The 19,652-nt window shown below is 42.0% G+C and overlaps 1 long non-coding RNA gene across 1 annotated transcript in view; it reads right to left on the reverse strand.

The window, feature by feature from the left end:
* Window positions 1-802: 802 nt before the first annotated feature.
* The window catches only part of LOC311513068, a 43,431-nt gene continuing 24,581 nt past the window's right edge, over window positions 803-19,652 (reverse strand). Inside the window, exons 2-4 of the long non-coding RNA XR_014709646.1 lie at window positions 2,707-2,792; window positions 1,864-2,111; window positions 803-1,154 (exon numbers count right to left, since the gene is read on the reverse strand). This is a non-coding gene — a long non-coding RNA (uncharacterized lncRNA). The remainder of the gene's footprint in view (window positions 1,155-1,863; window positions 2,112-2,706; window positions 2,793-19,652) is intronic.

Genomic DNA, 19,652 nt, shown 5'->3' on the forward strand with positions numbered 1-19,652 from the left:
ATTTTGACTCTCTCCAAGAGACGGCACTCCTCCAACAACACAGATTACTCAATCTGTCCATGCTCACAGAGACAGTGTAAACCAGCCCTCAACTATAAGTTAGACACTGCCTTCAACTTCTGGGACACATGGCTGCATTCACATTTGTGATAGCTCATGCCAGACTTCACATGAGGTATCTCCAGTCATGGTTCAGCTCAGTTTCGGACCAAATAAAGACAGCCTAGACCAGGGGTCCTTAAACAGTGGGTTGGGACCCCAAAGTGGGTTGCAACCCCATTGTAATGGGATCACCAGGGCTAGACTTGCTGGGGCCTGGGGCTGAAAGTGAAGCCTAAGCCCCACCACCTGGGGCCAAAGCCGGAGCTCCACTGTTTAGGGCCAAAGCCAAAGCCAGAGGGCTTCAGCGCTGGGTGGCAGGGTTCAGGTTACAGGCCCCAAACCTGGGGCCGAAGCCCTTGGACCTTTGCTTCCCCACCCCAGGGCAGTGGGGCTTGAGCTTTGGCTTCGCCTCCTCTGCCCGAGCCAGTGGGCTCAAGTTTTGATTCCCCCCTCCTGGGGTTGTGCAGTAATTTTTGTTGTCAGAAGGGGGTTGCAGTGCAATGAAGTTTGAGAACCTCTGGCCTAGAAAAACCCCTATCACTACCCCACAATCAATCCTTGAACTGGTGGAAGGACCCAGCAAACATCTGCATGGGGATCCCATTCACTCAGCCTCCTCTGTCACAACTTCTCACCACTGATGCACCAATCATAGGATGGGGAATTGAAGGACATAAATCCACACCGTGTAGAGGTCAAGCACAGGAGTTTATTATGTACAGCGCTGATGGAGTGCCACCTTGCTTATTAGGCTCAGAGACACTGTCAATCAATTTATTACAATGGAATATATGGATTTTCCATGGGTGGGGGGAAGTGACGGGGTAGGCAGTCCCACATCCCCGGATAGGTTTAGCTGCAAGACCTGATAGCACAGTAGCCAATAGTCAAAGGTTATATAATGTCTCCGCCCATGGTCTCGAGTTAACAAATTAACATTTAATATTTAATTAATTCTTTAATAAATGTATTAGTATAAAATATATATGTTGAATTCAATTTGGGGTCCATAGGAATGAGGTAGCTCCTTTGATTGTCCAACAGATATGTATCTAGGGTTAAAAGCAAAGAAACAGTGAAAATATATGGCAATAGAGATTGTCTTTCAAGTTGTTCATTTGTGTTTTAAGACAGGCATTGGTCCCTGGGAAAGGGAGGAGGCCATATCTTTTACTGACATGCTTGAACCTTTCATAAACTCAAGGTTGGATGTGTGGGAAGAACATCTCCCTACAGAAGAAACTATCACAACAGAAACAGGGCTTCTTTGTTCTCTTTGCAACTTTGAATAAGAAACAATTATTGCCCCCAACATCTGGCATTGTGCTGACCAGGTATATCTTAGCAAAAGCAAGGTTATCTTTGGTTATTCTGCTTTCTCTTAGCTAATCACTATGGCCTCTAACCTCTTGACCAAACTCTGGACTTTGGGCCTGTACACAAATCCATATACCAGGTTACTACATCAGCAATGGATTTTAACCCTTCAGGAACACATTTCAATAACCTCATGACACAAGGCAAGTGGTCACCCACAGAGGCATGTCTTCATATCAAGTGTCAAACGCAGACCCGTCAGGAATGTGTGTGCTCACTTTCTTTTGCTCATCAGATGTACATATTCAAGGGTCATGACAGATAAGATAACATGCAAGTACTACATAAATCATCAGCGGGGCACCGGATCATACTCCTTTTGTGCAGAAGCACTAAAACTCTGGAACTAGTACATTTCCCACAACATATCAGTGGCCTACCTACCAGGAGTGCAGAACATGACAGCAGGCAGTTTCAGCCACAAGTTTCCATACAGCCATGGATGGGAGATGAACTCAGCAGTATTTCACCACATATTCAGACAGTGGAGACACAGACAATAGACTTGTTCACTACTTTCCTAAACAAGAAATGCCCACGCTACCGCTCCAGGTCAGTCATCAGACAGCACTCATTAGGGGATGCTCTCCTTCTCTCGTGGGACAAGGGCCTTCTTCCCATTTCCTCTATTGCTGTTAAAAATAAAAAGTGAGAGACCAAACATTATACTGATTGCTCCCACCTGGCTGAGAAAGATATGATACTTTTACCGATCACAGCTGGCGACATGTCCGCTGATCCCTTTTCGTCCCACTCCTAACCTCCTCTCACAGAATGAAGGACTCTCCACCTCAACCAGTGGATACTCTGACTCATGGACTGGCTCCTTCGTGGTTCCATCACATAGAAAGATCTTGCTCTCAGGAAGTGTTATTACACAGTAGTAAATTGGCTATCCATCATACTTACCTTCAAAAGTGGACCAGGTTTCAGGTTTGGTGTAATTCCAAGCAAACTCCCGGACATCTGCTACTTTTCCAAAAGTATATACTGACTCTCAAAAAAAATCAGGACTATATCTTAGTTCACTCAAATTTCACCTAGCAGTCATAGCAGCTTTCCATCAAAAAACAGGGATACTCAGCACTCTTGCACCCAACTACAAAGCAATTTCTTAAGGGTACAGAAAACTTTTTTCCCCAACCCAGATACCCCACCCCACCATGGAACCAAATATAGTACTAAATAGCCTAACTCAGCCTCCCTTTGAACCCAGGGCTCACATACCTGTTTGTGAAGACAATATTCCTGGTGGTAATCACCTTAGTTAGGAGAATAAGGATACTGTTCAGGAGTCAGCTACAGTGGAGCACCTGTAGGGACAATGACTTTTAAGAAGAAAAGAAAGTTACTCACTCTGTGCAGCAACAATAGTTCTTCAAGATGTGTGTCCCTATTGGTGCTCCACGACCCACCCTCCTCCTGTTTATTTCAGAGTTGTTGTCAAAGACTCTGCAGTAGAGAAGAAACTAAGGGGGGAGGGTCACCCCGTGTGTCCTGGTTCTCTAATCTCCAAGTTCTCCAGTCTCCCAGTTCTCCAATTCTGGCAGCACAGGGATGCAAGCACACCTACAGTGTAGCACCCAGAGTGGGACACATCTCGAAGAACCATCACTACTGCAGTAACTTCCTCTTCCTCCCACTGGTAGAAATATATATAGGCAAACATGCATGGTTTTAGATTTATTCTAATTCTATTAATTTACAAAGAAAAACTGATTAAGTGCCATACACAGTCTTGCACACGCAGCAGTCTCAAGTTCCTTTCATTCCAACATTCTTCTCTAGGGCAGAGACTGGATGATTCTGAGGAGCCATAGGCTTAAGAATGATCCTGATCATACTAATAAGATGCTTAGCTGTGTGTGTTTTCCTTTGATGTCTTTCTCCTGTTACTGACCAGGTGACTAGGCAGCCTCATGACTGCATTCACATTAATTCAGAATCACATTTCCCTGGACTCACATCTTGCTCATCACTTTTTAATTTACCCTTATACTAGGAATGTTCCATGCCTGTGCTGTACAAGTTAGCCCAGAATATTAGTATTCCATGGATGGGCAGTTCATCTAGCAATATGTAAGATGCTACTTGATCCTAGATAGTAATAATTGAGCTGCACAGACATTTACATTCTTAAAATAATTTATCTGTATAAGAACAGAGGTGCATTGATTACAGAGTATACATCAGCAAGGAATCCAAATACAAACAGCTATGTATCAGCATATGGCTGGGACTTGGCCAAATGTGAAAACCATGGATGAGCATGGATTTCAGATATTTGCAGAAGAAAACCTCATATTTAGCCCAATAAGGTTACTGTGAGACTTGATCTCCTTTGCAGCTAGTATTGTCATTTGTACTGTGCATAGCAGGTATAAAATTCCAGCAAAATCTGAATAATGGTGTTTTACCCTCACATTGTAATTGATTAGCAGGTGCAAGGCAATGGAGAATCGATCCCTGTAAATATGTAAAAATCTTAGCCCATGGGGCTGATTACTGGTGCTATCCTTGCCTCCTTGGCGTGGGAGGTGTGTCAGAACTGTGAGTGGAAGAGGTGGTTCAGCTGGAGCGCTACTGGATCCATGGGTAGCATAGTGGTTTGTAAGGGACACATGTAACTTAGAATTTCCCACTGGCTGCTCTTAGCTGTGCCAGGGACTGCCCTGTGGGTAGCCTGGGGAGTGAAGGAGCATAAAAGTAACAGAAAGCTACCTTTGCTCACCCCTCATGTTCGGCATTGAGAGCAGTTCTGATGAACCCAAAACCAGCACTGTGGAGTTTGTGTTTATTTACTCACATTACACAGTGGTAAATGTGTACACAAGGTGCAAAGCATGAAAGAATGTTTAAACACTTCATCAGATTAGTGGCCCTTTTAGTAAATGGCAGGACAAAACATTTAATTTCATAAGAAACTGTAGAAAAAAAAAGATGGATCACTAAAAATAGAGTGAGGAGAGAGGTCTTTTGGAGTCTGGGACTCTTTCCTTGTTAGGGTGGAAAAACAAGCAGATAGATGGCAGCTTCTACTAAGAAGAAGGAAATGAGCCATGAGTAAGAGAGAGAACAGGCATTCTGCCCATTGGAAGGGAGTCTAATGGAAATTTGGTTTCTTGCTTCATAAAGGAATGAGCCTGCATGGCTGGCTGGGGCCACCGAGAGTGAGACTAATGCTATGTCTACCCTGCTATTGGGAGTTGTGACTGCAGCATGTGTATCATACCCAAACTAGCTTTGATTTAGGTAGATCAAAACCAAATGCAGCGGTGAACTATAGAAGGGAAGCTGAAGCAGCATGAACTATCCCTGCCCTTCGAGCACCCTGAGTACATATGTCACATTTTGGGATGCAGGCCACACCAGTGAGGCATTATATCAGAGTGTGCCCTGTAAGCCTTGAGAACCTCAAAATGCTCTGCTGCTGTAGCTCTTTTGGCTTGGTGCTTCCAGTCAGCATACACGCATGCCCTCGGTGTCTATGTGTTAAGCAGCTCTGATTCCAGCAGACTGGCTTGTTACACCACTGCCACACTCTGGCCTTCACCAGCCTTGGTTACACCAGATCCCAATAATGCCTCTGAATTTTCCCCAAACCTTGTGCTCTGCAATACTCAGCCCTCTCCTGGACCATTCAAAGAGATAATAAGGTTGGTTTGGTCCTTTAAAGATACAATACCCAGAAGTTTGCCACATTAAATGGAGTTAATATTTGCATTGAATCAAACACAGCATTGGGTTGGTTTAGATTAAAAGTAAAACAAGTTCATTAACAAAAGGAGATAGGCTTTTAAGTCAATCCAAGTATAAAGGTCAGAGTTAGAAATGGTTACAAGTAAATAAAAATGAAAAAGTATTTCTAGAAGCTAAGACCTAACAAAACAATCTATAGCCTTTGTTCAAGGCAGTTTCCTTCCCAATCTTCCTTCCAGCAAGATGGTGACCACCCCATTGGCCAGGATTGCTCACAAAGCCCAAAGTGCTTGGTTTTTTTTTTGTCTTCTTAGGTGAAAGATAACTTGGGGTTCTCTGTCCCTCTCTTCTATAGGCCAGTGAACATTTGAAATGTATTTGTCTGAAGATTACCACTGCCCCTCAAAGTAAAGTTCATACAAGCTGAGAGAAAGGTAACTTGGAGTATGGGGGTGAAGGAATTTCCATGCTGGTTTCTTCCCCGCACTCATGTTTACAAAAATGCAAAATGATCTGTTTCCTGCAATCTCCTCCCCTTGCTGAGTGTTTATCTCCTCCCCTTGTTGGCTTGATGGTCCTGTTTACTTTCAATGTAAATTGTATTCCAATTGTCTCTTAATGTACCTTGGAAATGTCTTCTAGGTGAGAGAATGACGTTCCTTTGTCTAGGGAGGGGTAACTTTAGCTCTGCCTGGCAGACACACTTTGATAACATGATTTCCAATGTTCGTAATTTTGAATTTGTCCTCGTACATATATCAGACTATACTATTAATGATCCGTATGTTATTAGATTTCTATTGTTATCTTACATGACACCTTCTAGATCAGGGGTGGGCAAACTACAGCCCATGGTCTGGATCTGGCTCACCAGTCGTTTTAAGCCAGACCTCGAGCTCGGTCTGGGGCTTGTCCTTCTCTGGTGCTCCAGCTGGGATGCAGGGTTGGGGGCCATTCCATGCAGCTCTCGGAAGCAGCCGCATGGCCTCCTTCCGGCTCCTATGCGCTCCAATGACCCCACTCCAACGGCCACCTTCAGCGCTCCAATGGGAGCTGCAAGGGTGGTGCTGGCAGACAGGTCAGCATGCAGAGCTGCTTGGTCGCACCTCTGTATAGGAGCTGGAGAAGGGACATGATGCTGCTTCTGGGAACCGCTTGAGGTAAGCACTGCCCAGAGCCTGCACCCCTGAGCCTCTCCTCATGCCCCAACCCCCTGCCCCAGCCCTGATCCCCCCTCCCACCTTCCAAACTCCTTGATCCCAGCTCGGAGCACCCTCCTGCACCCCAAACCCCTCACCCCCAGCCCCACCCCAGAGCCCGCACCCCCAACCAGAGCCCTCACGCCCTCCTGCACCCCAACCCCAATTTTGTGAGCATTCATGGCCCACCATACAATTTCTATTCCCAGATGTGGCCCTCAGGCCAAAAAGTTTGCCCACCCCGTTCTAGATGCAGGTTATGACAATGAGTTGGGGCACACGCAGCTGGTCGAGTGAGCTGACACTTCCTACCAGGTATCAGTGAGCGCCTTGCCCTCTTGCATTGGGATGCTGCTAGGGTCACAGCATACTTTGGCAGCTACTGCCTGCACTGAAACAGCTTCAGGACTCTCGTTGTTTGAGCTAGTTTTGATCGAGTAAATCAAAGCGCTGTTGGCTATGTCTCCATGTGCTGTAATCACAACTCTCAACTGCAGTGTAGGCATACCCTTAGCGTTACCAGGTGACATCTTTATCTGGTGTTTAAATCAGTGTAGCATCACACAAGCAACCGATTTACACCAATCTTTTCCAACGCCGTTCACCAGGAAAGAGAGCAGACCCCACGCCCAGAGAATCGATCCTGCTGTCCTTTGCATGTTTCAGCTGGGAGCAGACCTGTTCAGCTGGTACAAGGAAGCATTATCATTCAGGGTGTGACGGGAAAGTAAAACCTCGCATTAACTTGCTGCGAGCAAGCCTAACTGAAAATGGAATGAGAAAAAGAAGTGGGAAATTTTTTTTTAAAAAAAAGGCAGATCAATTGTCTTGCAACAGCAAATCGCTCTCTCTTGAATATATCTTTATGATATAGACTGGGGCTCTCAAACTTTTTCTCGATGCCCCCTCCCCTTGAAAATATTTCAAGCTTTGATGACACCCCCCCCCCAACACGCCAAAAGAAGTGATAGCAGATTACTGTACCTACTCATCGGAGCATGCTCACAGTACGGCCAACCTTACTTCTCTGCTCTTGCTGGCAGTGGTACTGCCTTCACAGACGGGTGGCTGGAGAGCAGTGGCTGCTGTACCCCCTCTTCCTCCCCAGTTGCCCCTTTCCCCAGCAATAGTTTTGTAATCTCGCAATCCCCCCTACAATAGCCTTCTGATCCCCTGTTGGGTCAGGATTCCCAGTTTAAGAAATGCTGATATAGGTTTTTCCACCTTTGTCTGAACATGAGAACTTTAAGCTATTTCTTCACTCCTTAGCCTCGGAGACAACTAAATGTGTAGTGACCACTTTTGTCTCGTTACCAGCCAGAATAATCTGTGAAAAACATAAGAAAGATCATACTGGGTCAGAACAAAGACCCATCAAGCCCATTATTCTGCCTTCCGACAGTGGCCAATGCCAGGTGCTCCAGAGGGAATGAACAGAACAGGTAATCATCAAGTGATCTGTCACTCATATCCAGCTTCTGGCAAAAAGAAGCTTGGGACACCATCCCTGCCCAACCTGGCTAATAGCCATTCATGGACCTATCCTCCATGAATTTATCTAGCTCTTTTTTTGAACCCTATTATATTCTAGGCCTTCACAGCATACTCTGGAAAGGAGTTCCACAGGTTGACTGTGCATTGTGTGAAGAAATACTTCCTTTTGTTTGTTTTAAACCTGCTGCCTATTAATTTCATTTGGTAACCCCTAGCTCTTGTGTTATGAAAAGGAGTAAATAACACTTCCTTATTTACTTTCTCCACACCAGTCATGATTTTATAGACTTTTATCATATGCCCCCTTAACTGTCTCTTTTCCAAACTGAAAAGTCCTGATCTTATTAATCTCTCCTCCTACAGAAGCTGTTCCAGACCCCTGATCATTTTTGTGGCCCTTTTCTGAACCTTTTCCAATTCTAACATATCTTTTTTGAGATGGAGTGACCAGATCTGCATGCAGTATTCAAGATGTGGAAGTACCATGGATTTATATAGAGGCAATGTGACATTTTCTGTCTTATTATCTATCCCTTTCTTAATGATTCCCAACATTCTGTTCACTTTCTTGACTGCTGCTGCACACTGAGTGGATATTTTCAGAGAACTATCCACAATGACTCCAACATCTTCTTCTTGAGTGTAACAGCTAATTTAGACCCCATCATTGTATATCTTTTCCATTGTGCATTACTTTGCATTTATCAGCATTGAATATAAACTGTCATTTTCTTGCCCAGTCACCCAGTTTTGAGAGAACCCTTTGTAACATTTTGCAGTCTGCTTTGGACTTAACTATCTTGAGTACTTTTGTAATCATCTGTAAATTTTGCCACCTCACTGTTTACCCCTTTTTCCAGATCTTTTATGAATATGAAGAACAGCACTGGTTCCAGCAAAGATCCTAGCGGGACTTTGCTATTTATCTCTCTTCATTGTGAAAACTGGTAATTTATTCCTGCCCTTTGTTGCCTACTTTTTAACCAGTTACTGATCAGTAACCAGTTACTGACCCATGATCCTCTTGCCCCATGATTACTTACGTTGCTTAAGAGACTTTGGTGAGGGACCTTGTCAAAGGCTTTCTGAAAATCTAAGTACACTATGTCCGCTGGATCCCACTTGTCCACATGCTTGTTGAGCCCCTCAAATAATTCTAGTAGATTGGTGAGGTATTATTCCCTTTACAAAAACATGTTGGCTCTTCCCTAACAAATTATGTTCATCTATGAGTCTGACAAATCTGTTCTTTACTAGAGGTTCAACCAGTTTGCCCAGTACTGAAGTCAGTCTTACCAGCCTGTAATTGCCAGGATCACCTCTGGAGCCCTTTTTAAAAATTGGTGTCACACAGTTGTCCACCACGTTTCTGTGATACCTATTTTATCAATATCCTCATCCAGTACGCAGCACTCTAGTTCACCCATCCTATTATTTGGACTGCTGGCATCTATATATAAGCACTTAAAATTGTCACTTTTTAGCTGTCTGCCTTTACATGATATAATTGAATCAGATCCTACCCATATTTTATCATCTTCCATCCTCTCTCCCTTATTAGGACATAGAGAATTTCCATTAATAAATCCTCCCCTACGCGAAGTCTCTGTCCAAACCAAGTGCTCCTCTGCACCTTTCAGCTTTCCCCCAGCTCTTAGTTTAAAAACTGCTCTATGACCTTTTTAATTTTAAGTGCAAGCAATCTGGTTCCACTTTGGTTTAGGTGGAGCCCAACCTTCCTGTATAGGCTCCCCCTTCCCCCAGTTCCTAATAAATCTAAACCCTTCCTCCCTACATAATCATTTTATCCACGACTAGTGGGAGAGGCCAACAAAGTAGAGAAAAAGGGGAGCTGATACACTTGTCATTTGTTTCCAAATTTATGTATACTAAAGTTAAAGGAAAATGAGAGAGAGAGAGAAATTGAATATGCAGGGGAAAAAAGCCCCAACATTATGAGAAAAAGTAAAGAGATATCATCTACTAGCATCTCAGATTAAGAGTTGTACAAAGAGTCAATTGACCACTCTCAAAGTGGCTGTGTTAGCAATGTACAAGACAGATAAATATTATCCAGTCTAGCAATGCTTATAATGTTCTGCCAGTTGATATAAAAAGTGAATATACTGCCCAATTTTAAAGCATTTGAAAACTTGAGGAAAAATAAATCAATATTTTATCTTGCTGATACTATTGTAAAAAAAAAGATCTATTTTTTTTTGGAACTTGTCTTGAACTGTTGACAGCTTTCCTATCTGTCTTTTCCAGCTCAAATATTTTTTGATATCCCTGATCCTCTTCAGCATGCATCCTGTAATTCTAATGCTTCGATCATTTTTCTTGCTTCTCCCTTTCCTCATACACCAGAGGTCAGATGCTCAGCTCATGTAAACTGTCATAGCTCTAAGCTGTGGGTCTGTCTCTGGTTCTGTCTCAGCTCTAGCCCCCACATTTTACTCTCCTGAAAAAGTCAGTTGTTTCATTCTTGTCGTTCAGTGGCCCAACCAAATCTATCATTTTTATTTTTCAGAGAATATCCTTCCTATCCATTAGCTTGTGTTTTATCCCTGTTGTCTTTTTATTCTTCACTTCCATGCTTGTTTAAGGTAACAGCTAGTCCCAGTTCTCCCTTCATTTACTAGTAATAACTTCAGTCATTGTTTCTATTGACTTCAATGGGCTTTGAATCATGCTCTGGGGCTTAGCTCCACAAAAAGACAAAGATGCAAAAAGGAGGGAGCAGAGTTGAGCTACATCAGCTGAGGACATTTCCTTAGGCTTAAGGTAGAGACCATTTCTTTTTTAAAGAGTGAAATATAATTGAGGAAAAAAGCTTTTTACTTCAATATTGGAGCAGTATCACAGGGTGTACACAGACCATGCCATCCCAGCCATGAAAGGGTTAACAAAGACTCACTGCACTTCTCAGCTGGCACTGATTGGTGTCCCTCCAACAGCTGGGGAGATAAAAAGGCTGCAGGTCATACAGAAGGGGCAGGGGGAGGTAAAGAGACTAAGGAACTGTTGAGAGTAGGGTCCTTCAGTAGCAAATGGGTGAGAAGCCCGGAGGTAGCTGGATCTCTGGAAGAGGAAGATACAGAATGTGAGTCTGGCAAGCAGCTTACAAGGAAGGCATGGCAGGAAACAGTCCAGGGAAGTAGTAAGGGATTGGGAGAAACTGATTCCAGCTGCTTCATACTCATACAGGGTCTCTGGATTGCAGCTCAGGGAAGTGGGCGGGCCTGGGTTCTCTATCAACTCCAGTGGAGCAGTTATTAAAGCTTGCAGAGCAAAGGGGATTGAAACCCCAAAGAAACTGGAAACTCTTGACCTTTGTTAGGGTTACCAGCCTCCAAACTCACTAGACTCTCCATCAGTTTGAGTGGGAAGAGACTGTTAATGATCTGGTGGAAATTACAGGGAGGTTACTAAATGGTGATTGAGCAAAAAAGGAAACATAATACCTGCTCAACCATGGGAAGGGCCACCAGCAACTGAAAAGAGCCCTGGAGAGGCAATCAAAGCAAGCTGTGCAAAAGCATATTGTAGGTGACATTCAGCACATGCAGAGGGCCTGATTAAGGCCCATGTGCCTCCTACATCTCACCAGAGCACTACTGGGTGAGCGGCTCAGACCAGCCCTCTGCTGGGCAGGGGAAGGGCTGGGGCTAGTCGCAGTCCCACATGGTTGATCCTTCTTTGAAATGGCTCAGGACTAAAAGCACTGGGGCATTATAAAAAAGAACAGGATGGGGTATAGCTACACAACCTTGCTTGTACAATAGGAATTTCTGAGACAGAATAATCAGTATCTTACTTTTATGGGCACTACAGATTTCACCCAAGTTGACATCTAAATTATGTCACAAATAGAAAAATATAACTTTGGTACTCTTCTTAATAGGCAGTTCATTATGTGTATTACTATATGTTGGGAAACATTCAATTTTCCAAAAAATCAGTCACTGCTCATCACAACACATCACTTTCCCTCCCTCTCACATTTTCTTATTTATTTGTAAGGGCACTTTATCACCCAGCCTGATTTCTTGTTTATTTCCTTTATGAACTTTCACAGACAATTAATTCAGATAATTCTAATCACTAACTTGTGACTTAATTTTCCTGTGACACATTGCTTGAAGTGTATTTCCTATCCTATTCATAGCTTTTTCATTGTGCATGCAGAACAGTCTTTTATATTGATCTGTGCAGGTTTCAGTGTGTATATAGTGCCTAGCATTCTTTCTTTCCAATATTTAAAATGCAGAGCAGTGCATCTGTTGCTAAGGGGAATTTCGAGAGACATGTATCTAAATGTTAAGTGATCATACAGTCCTGTGCAGAGTGGCTATTTAGATTTAGCACCATACTGGGTCAAGGTGCAATTTTGCGTGCAGAAGTTAAACAGGTGTTCAATTTAGCCACAGTAAAAACTGGCTGACCCCAGAGTACTCTCAATTCAGTGAGACATAAGTCATTTTCATATATTGCCCTTCAAGGAAAAAGCAGCTTGTGGAAGCAGATGATATTTTTATTTTAAATATTACTATAATGTATATTTTAAAAACAGAAAAACTCATTAGATACATGGGATTTTTTACAAGTTGTATTATTAAAAATGGGTTACATAATTATTATTATAACTTATTATTATAAATCAAGGTAACTCAACTGACTTAAATGAAGCTATGCTGATTTACAGCAGCTGAGGATCTGGCCTCATGTTTTACTGAGAATGTAGGTCACACTTACAAGATCAGAGAAACTGTCCTGGATATAGTGACACTAGAAAGGATGCAGCCTGATCCCCTAGCCTGTCTCTGTTTCCTCTCTCCCCTCATTTTCTATCCAACCTAGCACTACCCCCTTCCCTCTGTCTCCCATTCAACTCCTATCCTCCTGCTTCTGTTCCCCCTTCTACAGCTCCTATCTACTTCAACCCAGATCCTATCTCTCCCTGGACTTATTCACTGCCTCAACCCCTGCTACTGCTTGCTTCCCCTCTGCTCCAATCCCCCCTTTCCATCCCTCAGGTTCTGCCCCCTTGGTGAACAGGGTCAGAAAGGTCTATCAATCATTAAGGTACATTCCCCTACACAGCCTAGAATTGAATCCAGGTATCCAGGTCTATACATTCTTCTGCTGTCAGCAAATAGCTATGGAAACTAACAACAAAGTACGTTTCATCCCTCTCTGGTGACTGGTCCACATAGACAATGATAGGCTACTACTTCTAGCCGGCTACTAACAGAAATCTCATGCCTATATAGGTGCTGGTAGACCATGATCAAGTTCCCTCTTAAACACCTTCTGCTCCTGACCCCTTCAGACACCATCTCTTAAATATTAGACTCATCCTAAATATATTTGTATGCTTTGTCCTTTGAGTAGGGTAACTGGGTATGCAATTGACTTTTGTCTTTTATGTTGAGTTTGATACAGAATTAAATGACACTTTGGGAAAAGGGCTTATGGTTCAATAATCCTTTCATTCCAGGTGTACACTAGAAATAGGGGGTTGGACTAAATGACCTCCTGAGGTCCCTTCCAACCCTGATATTCTATGATTCTATGAATATTAGGGAATACTTTGTTCTAAATTTGTAGATAATGGTTATGATGCTTTGAACCCAGGAAAGAGTAATGGAAGAAAACTCCATTTCTATCTATCTTCTCAGATGGTGGAAATATCCATACAACATGTTGCAAAGACATTTTATTGTACATCTTCAATCACATTGTCAGGCCGCTGTTCCTAGGAATAATTTAAACATTTCATATCTAGGAGCACATGGAAAGATAGAGGTGTTGAGTCTTGAATGTGCCTGCTTTGCGCTCAGCTTGTTCGGACCTCATTTGAGATAGATGTCCCTTTCTAGCATGGGAATTTCAGTAGCCTTTTCTGTAAATGAACTGAGTATTTTTTTGTTTCTTTTCCAGTGAAGAGGTTTTTACTCTAATAATTAAAATGATTGATGCCCTTCCTGGAAAAATAACATGATTAAGAACTTATCACTTAAGATGAATTGACAATGATTAACAAAATGATATGATGAATGAGGTCTGAAGAACATGGCACATAATGCAAACACCTGCATGTAAAGCAGTTCCAACCTAAATCTATTATATTTTGCATTCTTTAGAAATGTTCATCAGTTTTCAATCAGTATTAGCATATTATAAATTATTTAGACTGCAACAACACCCAGAATTTGTGTAATTGACTCTATGGTATAAACAGAGGAAGATGCATTCCCTGCCAAAAAGTATAGACAATCTAAAATTTCCATTTGTTATATAACTGTGACAGATCATTATGGTTATTTTTGTATTTATACAGTACATCCAATATTTGCTGCTGTATATGTGCAAAATGCTCAGGGTGCAACCATGATATATTTCTCCATAGGACATAGAATCATAGAATATCAGGGTTGGAAGGGACCCCTGAAGGTCATCTAGTCCAACCCCCTGCTCGAAGCAGGACCAATTCCCAGTTAAACCATCCCAGCCAGGGCTTTGTCAAGCCTGACCTTAAAAACCTCTAAGGAAGGATCATATGCATCATAGCGTGTGGTATTGTATATCTTGAGTTATGTTTTTTAAAAGTCCCCATATGATTTACATTTTAAAAGTTCATGGATCCATATTTCCTGTAATGTAAAGTGCAAGAATCATCATGTATTTGTCCTGCAGATTTTTTTTTCTTTAAGTGCAAATAAAGTAGCAAACATGCACATTGTCAGTTCTTACTGTCTTTCTGTTCTGTTTGTACAGTTCCTCACACACTGGGGTCCTGTTCTATGACTGGGGTCCCTAGACACTACCATAATACATAATAATAAACTGTTAACACACTACATTTCCTCATTGCATTTTGAAGTGGGAGGAACAAATGTACTGTTTTGTATGGAAATTTAAAAAGTAGGCTGAAATTCTATCCTCAGCTCCACCCTTTTGTCTATGGCTATCAGAGGTGTAAGATCACTGAATGATGTAATTGTAACACATCAATTATAAAAGGCTTCTGAAAACTTGCCCACGCTATTTGCAGTTGCATTGTTTGCACACACTATTATCTACATGTACACATAAGATAAGGGCATCTCAAACTGTCCACTTGCATTTGTGTATATTAGCACACAAACAGGTAGTCTCAAAAACTTAAGGATACATTTTATAAGCCCTCTGAAAACTTGCCCTTTTATGTAAGGGCTGCAATACTATGCTAATAGGGGTCAAATGCAAATTTCCCACTGACTTTAGTGTTTCAGGATCAGGCCATTTAATATCTCAAATACTAAAAGTTGCTATGAAATTACTTTAACTTGCTGACTTTCCCAAGCTATTACATAAGCTTGTTTTGAATCATGTACACCAGTTACGTGATGTCTAAATATTTTAGCTGAACATTTAAAGTTTATTTATGAAGGAACTTTTCTCCTTAGACTGGAGTTGCTGAGGACAATGCAGGGTATCAGAAACCTGAGAACCACTGAGAATTAGCTGTTACATCAAAGGCTGTTACATCTTCGATAGGGAGACTCAAGGAGCTGGATTTAACTACCTTGCAAAATTAAAAGAAGACCATGAAGGACTGTTCTTGGCTGATCGATGTTTTCATCCAAAAGCAGCTCAGCAAATTTGACTAAGAAATGAGTGAGATACTTTAGAAGACTGAACACGTATTCAGCCAGGTCTTAATAGAGAAAAATGTGATGAGCGATCCAGTCCCTAATTGCCTTTTCCGTTCATATCCTCTGAAGCACCTGGCTTTGGCCACTGTCAGAAGACAGGATACTGGACTAGATGAACCATTGGTCTGACCCAGTTCTCATGTGATGAAGAACAACCAAAAAAAATAAAAGCGTGGAAAAGTAAAAGGAGATACTAATAGAAAGTGAAAGATCAGAAAGAAGTACAGAGAACATTTTTTCTCACCAAGATCAGTTTAAAACAATGGTTCCCAAACCTGTTCCACCGCTTGTGCAGGGAAAGCTCCTGGAGGACCGGGCCGGTTTGTTTACCGGCTGCGTCTGTAGGTTCGGCCAATCGCTACTCCCAGTAGCTGCGGTTCATTGCTCCAGGCCAATGGGGGCTGCTGGAAGCGGCGCGGGCCGAGGGACGTACTGGCCGCCTCTTCCAGCAGCTCCCATTGGCCTGGAGCAGCGAATCGCAGCCACTGGGAGCCGCATTCGGTCGACACTGTGGATGCGGCAGGTAAACAAACCGGCCTGGCCCGCCAGGGGCTTTCCCTGCACAAGCGGCAGAACAAGTTTGGGAACCACTGGTATAAAATAATTATAGGAAGGAAGTGAGGGTCAGTGGCTGCGAGACAATTCCTTATTTTCTGTTCTATTGAATGGCTCTTCTGTTAAGTGTGGCATAAACGAAATGTGTGATGTGGAGTCTAAAAGCACTGGTAGCACTTCTGCATAACTTACTCCCTGCTTCACCTTGTGTGAGTAATACGATAAGTGTAATATAAAGAACTAATTGGAATGAGTGTACCTATTACCTGTTCTCTGTCTCAGAGGACCATCAATATATTAGCTAGAATTTGAAACACCCTGTGGTGCAAAAAAAGTGCCTGGAGAGAAAAGATGCACTCAAAATAACACCAAAACCGGGGAATGTAATTATTGCCTTACTGTCTGGGGCAGAATTGCTGAGAGACTAAATAAAATGATTCCCAGAACATTGATTTTCCTCTTTATCTTTATGACTGTGGATTCTAGAGGAGTTTCATTTTGGGGCTGCCTGACCTAAATATTACACTAGTCTAGCATCCGAATACAGGGCAGGCTGAGTTGGCAACAACAGGGCTTTCTGCGATAGCAGGGGCAGTTTTGAAAGGCCATAGCTGGCCCAGGAGGAAGACTCATGTCAGAGGAAGGTCAGATCGAATACTAACCCAGTAAGATTAAAACCTGTGCATGGCTCTTTGGTTTTATACTCTGCGGCTTTTTCATTTTTTTTTTTAAATTCTATCTTTTAACTTCTACCACACTTCTTTCCCAATGGATCACACTGTCTCTTTTGACACAGCACTGTGCATAAAAGAAGTATAACTGCACTCACTGTGTAAAATCTTGACCCCACTGAAGTCAATGGCAAAAGTCCCATGGACTTCAGTTAGGCCACCATTTCTTCCATTTTCTTTCGCAGACAATGGTGTATGTTCAGCACTTTTCCTCTGTTACAGATCGTGCATGCAATGAAACAATAGGCCATAATGTTTTGGTTTTAATAGCTTTAGACACGTTGGGTCAGAGCTTATATACTGTAATTGTGGCTCACGGAGGGATCTCGAAAACAGAGTTTCATTGATAGGTCACCATGGTACCCGAACACAAGAGGAAAAAAAAAAGCAAAAACATTGTAATAGCTGGGGGATTTAGCTTTTCTATCAGTATTAGGAGTTATATGCCTAAATGTTCATGCAAACTATGTATGCCACTGTCTCTTTTCCCAGAGAACAAATCATTGTATTGTCTGACATACTAATGAGTATAATTTAGGATTTTGAATTTTTTTACAACTCTCATCAGGGATTTTCAGCTCCTCTGTGACTCTTTGGCAGTGGCAAAACCGAAACAACTGACTTTCAAATTAAGAAGAATAAACTCATTTCCTATTAATGTTTAATTATACATTGAATTCATTAAACTTTTGCCATTCCTACATCTAACAGTTTATTTCTCTGCATGGCAGGATGGAACATGCTTGTTTTAATATCTTTAGAGAGAATGAAGACAAAAGTCTTGATGTTTTCATTAACATACAAATGAATATGCATATCTGTGTATTACTGAATGGGAGATGGAAGAGGCAAATAAAGAAGTTAGTGAATTCAGCTTGCTCTGCTAGAAAGTGGGGTACCAAAGTTTAACAAATCACTTACCAAATTATCCTTGTGTCTAAAACGAATACTTATTTTCAAGTACATATGGGAAAAATATATATATATTTTTATAAAGTTCTAAAGCAGGGCTCAAATTAAAGTGGGACTAACTCATTTGTTTATTGCAAGTGGGAGAACCTCAATTTTAAAACCCTTCTAATGCCAAGGGCACAGCTCTAAATCCTTGCAAAATATTACTTCAACAAAAGTCCAAGTAACTTAGTTACATCAAACTGCAAAACAAGGAAAAGCAACAGGTACTAAGTCTGCATTCTTTATGCCTTCCTTTACATGTACACCTGGTTTTTCATCCAGACAGGAGCTGTTGTCTCTTGAGAACCTATTTTCCAGTTAGCAGCAGACAGCAATATGACAGCTTGCAGTCTCCTTGGCCTTATAAGATGGGTGATTACTGAAGACTTTCAATAAGAATGGAAAATGACAGAATAAAATTGAAGCAACTGCTTGTTTTGTGGAGCACATGTTAAGAACTGGGAAAAGTCTGGTGGATCAGACCTGCTTAGTGTAAACTCACTGAAGGACTTCACTCCCATCCAAATCTCCATTCTCCTCCAAGGGTTAGTGACTTCATCTTTGGTGATGTGACTCTAGTCTAGACTAAAATCTAGACTGCTGGATAAGCCCTTCCCCCACAAAAGAAAAGGAGGGAGACAAGCAGAGTTTCCAAACATTGGGAGGGAGGAAAAACAGATCATCAAATACAATTGGTAAATGGAATTAGTTAAAATGACTCTTTCCATGAAACCAACACCCTTGCGAAAACATTATACAAGAACCTCCCACTCCTTGTGCAGGACCCTGCACTTATCCTTATTGAACCTCATCAGATTCCTTTTGGCCCAATCTTCCAATTGGTCTAGGTCCTTCTGTATCCTATCCCTCCCCTCCAGCGTATCTACCACTCCTCCCAGTTTAGTATCATCCGCAAATTTGCTGAGAGTGCAATCCACACCATCCTCCAGATCATTTATAAAGATATTGAATAAAACCGGCCCCAGGACCGACCCTTGGGGCACTCCACTTGATACCGGCTGCCAACTAGACATGGAGCCATTGATCACTACCCGTTGAGCCCGACAATCTAGCCAGCTTTCTACCCACCTTATAGTGCATTGTAAATGTATTGCCAAATCCCTCAGTGATATTTCAATATATTCCTTCAGCAGAAACTATCTGTAATTTACATTATTTCTCCTTTGCCTTCTATAAAACTGAAACATCACCACAGAAAAAACAAGACAGAATGGAATGGTTTCACTAATGGATACATATTGGAATATCCAGGAATCAGGTAACCCAGCCTGCCTCTCAGGTAACCAGAGGAGAATAGGCTGAAAGTACATTTCTGCAACTAGGCAAAACACAAGCACACCCAATAATATGAAAAAGTCTTTACTGGAATAAGTTAATGATTATATTTCACTATATTATAGGGAATTTTGATTCCAGGAGAAAATTATAACCCTTTGGGGACTTTATCTTTCCATTAACCTGCTGTCTCTTGTATTATACTGAAAGTGTAAACTCTTGAGGGTAGGGATTTTTTTTCTGTATGTTTTTACAGGGCCTACCACAATGGGGATGGATCTCATTTCCTGATTGGGGCAGTTAGGAACTATTGCAATACAAAGCACAATACTGATTTTTTTTCAAATTTTTGAGGGACATGGTTTGTTTTGTAATACCAAAATCTGGGGTAGTTTCCAGGTCTCACTTTTTCTGATTCTCCAATTTAACAGAATATGGAAATGGCTCAGGTTCTGGCCGATTTCTAGCTAAGTACATGAATACATCCTGCTGCATACATTGGAGATGTCCGGGTGCATTGGTTCACCCAGCTCTTCAGCAATATA

This window comes from Lepidochelys olivacea (genome assembly GCF_965140295.1).
Source record: "Lepidochelys olivacea isolate rLepOli2 genome assembly, chromosome: 1".
Taxonomy (NCBI): Eukaryota; Metazoa; Chordata; order Testudines; family Cheloniidae; genus Lepidochelys; species Lepidochelys olivacea.